Here is a 6,484-nt window from a genome sequence, read left to right as displayed (position 1 = left end):
CGCCAGTGAAACCACTCCATGTTGCCCCAGTTTGCTGGCCAGAGGCTGCTGGAGCAACTAAGGAGCAACAAACGCTTCCCACATGCATTAAACCCAAATGATTCCGATGGATGGGAGAGCATGAAGTGGACATAAAAGCTCAGAGACGTATCTTTTCATCTCTCATAAGCAATGAAATTGCAAAAGACTTTTGTCTGAGATGTGCTGCACTGGAATTTGGATATATTTAAACTGGGTTTAGACCAAGTGTATTAAGATTACTGCTGTAAAGAAGGAACTCTTACAGGGCACAGTTGTTTCCCAGCTAAATCAATATGTCTACGTTTGTAGCCAGCCTCCTGAAACGGACTCTGGGCTCAGCTACATGCAGTGAAATCCAGTGCAGCTCTGCTCGGGGGTTTCTGTATCTACAACAGCACGAACCACACAGCCCAGCCTGGCTGTCAGTGCTGCAGTCAGCAAGACGAAGGGCTGAGGACTGGCACTGGTACTGCATAACTTTAATTTACTATTCCTTCATGTGCTTCTGGAACCAGCTGCAGCTTCCCATACTCAGCAGAGGAGAACCAGTCCACCAGAGCCCCGGCCAAGGATACTGGGCACACATAAAGAGCACAAGCGGGGCTGCCACCACCCAGCCTGAGGCTCGCCAGCTGCCATGTGCTGCTCCGCGTGTGGATGCTGGTAATGGAGTGCAAACACCCGAGACACACTGGGAGCATGCACGAAGCATTGTGGGTGGATTTCTGCATCCTTCTGCCTGCGCTGCCCCAACCCATCTCGTGTGAGCTACAGACACCGATGCCACTCATGGAGATGTGCTCCTGGAATGGAGCTTGAGCAGCGTGGGACGACACTGCTTCTCAGCCAAGATACAGCAACAGGCAGGATCACTGTCCCAGTCCGTTCCTGTGGACACTGTCAGCCTGACCCACCCGTACAGCCCAGTCAGTACAGTGCCGGGAGCAGCCATGCTTCCCATCACCAAAACCTCACTGTGAGAGGCTAAAGATCAAAGGATTTGAACTGAATTATGAGTCTGGAACTACTGAACAGCCCAAGACGCACATAAAAACCAGGGAACGCCCCTGAAAGCAGACCTGGAGGCTGTTAGTCACAAATACAGACAGAGACATACGTATAAAACATTTCACACTTCTAACTCTACACTGTCTACCGACAGCCTGAACCAAAACTTCTACTACATTCTGTGTTTCCAAACAAGAAATACATTTCAGAGCGTTTTCTTGAAGTCTCAAAAACTTCAGAGCTCTGTGCTTATTTCAGACAGCTCATCCTAGCACTTGGCAATTAAATCTATGTTCATCTCTTAATTACCCAGTACCAAATCATAGAATACCAGGCTGGAAAGGGCCTCAAGGATCACCTGTCCAACCTTTACATCAATAGACCGAACTAAGAAACTACACCCAGAGCCGTAGCTGCTGCCCGAACCAGTGAAAGCCAAACCCAAACGCCTTTCTGCACAGCAGAACAATCAGTTTTCTGAGGAGGGCTGGACCCCGTGCTGCTCCGCCTGCGCTGAGCCCCACCAAAGGGCAGTTACTGGCCAGGCTGCTGAGCACTGGGCACAGGAAAACTCACAGAGGTGACCAAAACAGCTGCAAAAATGGTTCTGAAGTGCATCACTTACTACTCTTCCTCTTTACACACCAATGCTATTCATTTATGCAAACACAGGTCTGTTTCTGTTCCTGCTGGGGTCAAGTGCCGAAGCAGAAGTCGATTAAGGTCAAATAAAGCTACATATGTTCATTGTTGATTAAAAATGTATTGCACGTTGAAGCTTCTGACTTGAACTAGAAGATACAAATATTTTGAATATTTCTTTTGAACTTCGAGCCCTGGCTAGTCTGGCTTTCCACAGACAATCCCTCCTCCACCGCATCGAGGCAGAGAGAGAACAACCCTCTCTTCCCAGGGCTGACCTCTAAGATCTGCTGCAAGTCCTCCCCATCCGGGCACACATGGACACATTTTTGCCTGCAAAAACCACAAGTCATGCCTTGGAGATCTTGAAATTCTTTGAATTGGCACCTATTGCCAGCCCTCAGTGTGCACGTGGTACGGACTTTCCGTAGGTGAATGCACACAAATGAGGAAATGAGTGCACTGAATTATTTAAACTAGAAACATAACATGGACACAGTGCAACAGAACTAGAAGAACGTGGTCCTGGAGGTAGACGTCAGTATTCAATGAGGACAAATTCCCAAAGCTGTGCTTTCATTGCTCCCGCTGCCTGTAAAAGACTAACATCCATCCCACTGACAAACTGAGCAGCCATTCTGCATCTGTGCCACCAGCGAGGCTCTCTTACTTCTCCTGGAACTGAGAAGCAGAGAAAATCCCTGCAAACTTTCTCTTTTCAGAGATGAACAACTGATTAAAGAGAGTAGCATCGTCACCTTGTCATTGCTGAGTCCAAGCAAGCACATCACGTCACGTTACGGCGGTTTATTCAAAATGCAGGACATTTTACCACGGTTTTGTTAGATGTTACCAGAGGGAGAGCAGGGTGAGCAGACAGGAGGACGACACCCTCAAACACCAAGCTTTCCTCTATCTTCCACACAAGTCTTGGCTGCCACAGGTCACAATAAGTCCCAGGGAAAAGCAAAGAATGACCTACTAGATAAAGCTCAACTTCTTTTCAAGTCACTAGTTCCAAATGCAGAGCAGCATTCTATGTGTTAGTGCCACCACTTCGAACACCAAACAGTTCCACAAAACCCCATGCACCACATTTTCTTCCTTCAGACACCTTCCTCTTCCCCCTCCTCTTGCAGAAAGAGCACACGCAGTTGTCTGCAGTCACTCTACATCGCACCCGGGTGGGTCAGATGTTCTGTAGTTTGGGATTTCTCGCCTCTCCTCTGTGGCCACCCCAATCGCTCACTGCCCTCGGACAGGAAAACTCAGCAATCTCCTCGGGGTCCGTTTAGCTCCTGGCCTTTGCACAATGTGCACAACGACACCGTGAACCGAACACTCCTCTGCTTGTCTACATAGCTGCCTCCACTGCATCATCCAGGCATGAACTTCAATGATCTACAGAGACCAAGGGGAAAAAAAACAACAGCAGCAGCAGCTCTCCTTGGAAGTGCCTGCCTGCACCGACACCAGCCTCACAGCAGGGCTGAGCTGCTCATCCTCCTCTTCCCAAAGGGGCCGAGGGGGAGAAAATGATCCCACAGATCTCCTGGGGAAGGGCAGCCTTCTGACAGGACGCACTCCGGTGCACTAACTGTAGAAAACATAAAGCCTCTGTTACTACGATGGGTGGGCAGGTGTGTTGGAGACTGGGAGGGGATCCCTGAAAGCCCACACTGAGCAGTTCTGCAGGGTGTGGACAGCTTCCCCAGCTCTCTCCACGCTAAAGCCTCACTCCTCCAAGAGCCCAGGGACCTTTGCGGTAGCTCTGAGCCCCGCTGTCCCAGGATCCACCGCCCAAAGAACTACAGCTCAAATTGCTGACAACTGCATCTGGGCGCAGGGAGGTCAGCACGTTGTTTGCTGCCGCAACACCTTAAGACTACCCTCTTCTTCCAAAGACTGAAGCAAGCTGCAGGGACGATCCATACTTGGATTTGCTGCAATTTCTTCCCCCTCCTTCTCACTTCATTACACTTGAAGTTACCACCAGGAAGGAGACAGTCAAGTGTTTAAATGCTGTTGAGGTCATTTATTTAACCATTAAGTGGAAAAAAGGAAAACAAGTTTGTTTTATAGATACTGGATTTGAAATCAAAAGAAGCTTAAACCTCAGCTTGACGATGATGAAATCCATCCCCTTCCTCCTCATGGCCATTAGCTCCTCACACGCTCTGGGGACACCCGCAGCATGGCTTGGGCTGGGTCCTGGCTACCAGAGTTGCCATGACAGCACCATACCCCCTCTCCGCAGGCAGCCACGCTCTCTCCAAACCACTGCTAGGTTTCATGACAGCTATTAAATCCTCTGACGTTACCATCACCCTCTTACAACCAAGCTACTGCCCTGCATGATGCCGTGGGGGATCACGGGATGCACTCCGGACTTCCATCACCACATACTTCATATAAAAATACAATCTACCCCTCAAACGACACACATGAGTGCCCTGGCAAACTTGCAGAAACACTATTTGCAGGGCTTTGGTAATATTTTTCTCAGGTTGAGAGCCACACCGTACCAAATCATTGTCCCCTCTGACCCAAACCACCCCAGGGTTCTGCCAACGCTCACCACGCATACTTGGCAAGGACTGAAACGGTGACTTATGACAAGGAACAACCCCATCACTTATTCCCAATAAATCCATAGTGCTTATTATATGCCCGCCACAACAGAAAAAAAAAATCCAGTTTAATTTAGACAGAAAATGAGTCTTGCAGACCCAGAGCCTTTCAAACCCCTGTCCCTAAAGATCGGGGCTAACTCACTCAGCCGGGAAGCGGTGGGTGATCCAGCAAACCTGCTACTGCTGCTAACAATTCGTGGCAAAAACACATGGGAGTTTGTTTGCATAGAACTTAATATAAATTCTGACTGCATCCTGGGTGAAAGTAAAGGGGGTTTGGTTTGTTTCACTTGGCTTTGAGGTTTGTTTTTGGTTTTATGATGAACAGGCTCAGTAAACATTTCCTCAGCTGTCTGCTGTTTGGAATTCCAAGTCTTAAATAAAAGACAACCATGCTACCAGCTCCAGCAATTAAATAACAGAACATTTACTTCATAGAGAGCTTGTGTGTAGCTCAGTCTCACCTAAAAAGTAACACATCAGCTCCGTGTGACAACAGAGACAGCAAATCTACCAGCAAACTACCCTCCAGTGACAAACTGCCTGTCAATGCTCTGAACAAACACATAGTTAAAGGAAAAAAATAATCCCGCAATGCCTGCAACAGTCCTTCTGCCGGCCCTCCCTGCATACCGTACCATTATGATGAGAGTCCTGGGTCTGCTCATTTCCTCATCGCTATCCAGCGGCAGAATTTCATGTGACAACTCCTCTCGCCGCCGTCGCCTGCAGATATGTGGACAGTTCCTCTGTACCACAGAACGAAAGGCTTGGAGCAGAACAATGCTGGCAGCACAGCCCATATCTGCATCCTGAAGCCTACAAAATAACTTCTATGTTTATGCTATGTTGGAAAAACAGTGGCTCCTTGTCCCTGAGCACAGCCTCCAGTGCAGCTGCAGCCAGCTCGCTCGCCAATCGCTTCCTTGAGCCCGGATCATCTGATCACAACCGAAGGGCTTGGATGCAGACAGAGGAAAGATTTGATCCACTGAAACTGAAACACACGCAATATTACGATGCTTTCCTCCCCCTCCCTCCCTCCCTGCTTCTGAATTCACATGAGAAAACATGCTCCCTCTTGTACAACCAGCCGCCGCCTCCGATTCCAGTTGCATGGAACTGAAAGCATTAAAATTCCTGGTTCAAAAGAGCCAGCTGTTCCTTGAACACACACACACACACACACAACTGGCAGGATCAGCTTTATTACCTTTTCAAAACAGCCATACGCAGCAAAATCACAAACATCTGGAAAGCTATTAGTGCTCATCACCAGCACCGCTGCTTTTAAAATCCGTCGCCGTCGGGTGGTTTGCTCGCCGGGGGATTTGGGCAAGCGTCTTTGCACTTCTTGCAATTTGCTGAGGCACAGCAAGCTCATTTGTGTTGGAAATGTAACAAGTGGTAAAAAAAATAAAAGAAAAAACAACTCAAACCCTGCAGAAATCTGGACTGCTCCATCCAGCTCACGCTAAAATAGCCACAGCTCAGCATGGAGCAGCAGCGTGCGGCTCGCTGACGCCTGTCACGGGGCAGTTGTGGTGTGCTCCTACACACGGCCGGCTGCCTTCCCTGAACCGAACACTGGCGACCTCCGAGAAGGGCAAGAAGACAGTGGTTCCGCGGGTTATCGGGCAGGATGCGGGGAGCAGCAGCTGCCCCAGCCAGCAGCAACAACTTGCCTCGCTGGCTCCTGCCCGAGGAGCCGCTGTTCCAGGAGCGGGCAGGGATGCTCGGCAATCACATGGCTGACCTGGAAACCCAGCAAGCGCTGATGGGGGAGAGTGTAAGATAATAGCACTTGAGAGGAAGTTAGCACTAAAAATATCCACAGAAAATGCGTTTCTTTACACATTAGGAAAACTAAGAATTTCCAGGAAGGTTTCCAGAGAAGCTGCTTTTAAGCTAATACGTGTAACTTTATTATACGGGCACCCAAACCCGTACTTGCTCGTGTCGCAAGGCTCTGATTCCTAATGAAGGCCAGCAGAGTTTTGCCATCACTTCCCCTGGGGATACAAGGAGCCATGTAATGTCTGTTAACGGGATCTTTGTCAATAGTCCTCCTCCTCCTCACAATCTCAACCAGGAGCAGCGCTGAAAACATTCTGGGGAAATACTTCCTTCAGGGCTTGATTAGGGTTTAATTGCTCAGCCAGCCGGCAGAAGACATCATC

The sequence above is a fragment of the Buceros rhinoceros genome, unplaced genomic scaffold (assembly GCF_000710305.1).
Source record: "Buceros rhinoceros silvestris isolate BGI_N320 unplaced genomic scaffold, ASM71030v1 scaffold2140, whole genome shotgun sequence".
In the NCBI taxonomy this organism is placed as follows: domain Eukaryota; kingdom Metazoa; phylum Chordata; class Aves; order Bucerotiformes; family Bucerotidae; genus Buceros; species Buceros rhinoceros.
The sequence above is the reverse complement of the archived record's forward strand: the minus strand, read 5'-3'. Positions refer to the sequence as shown.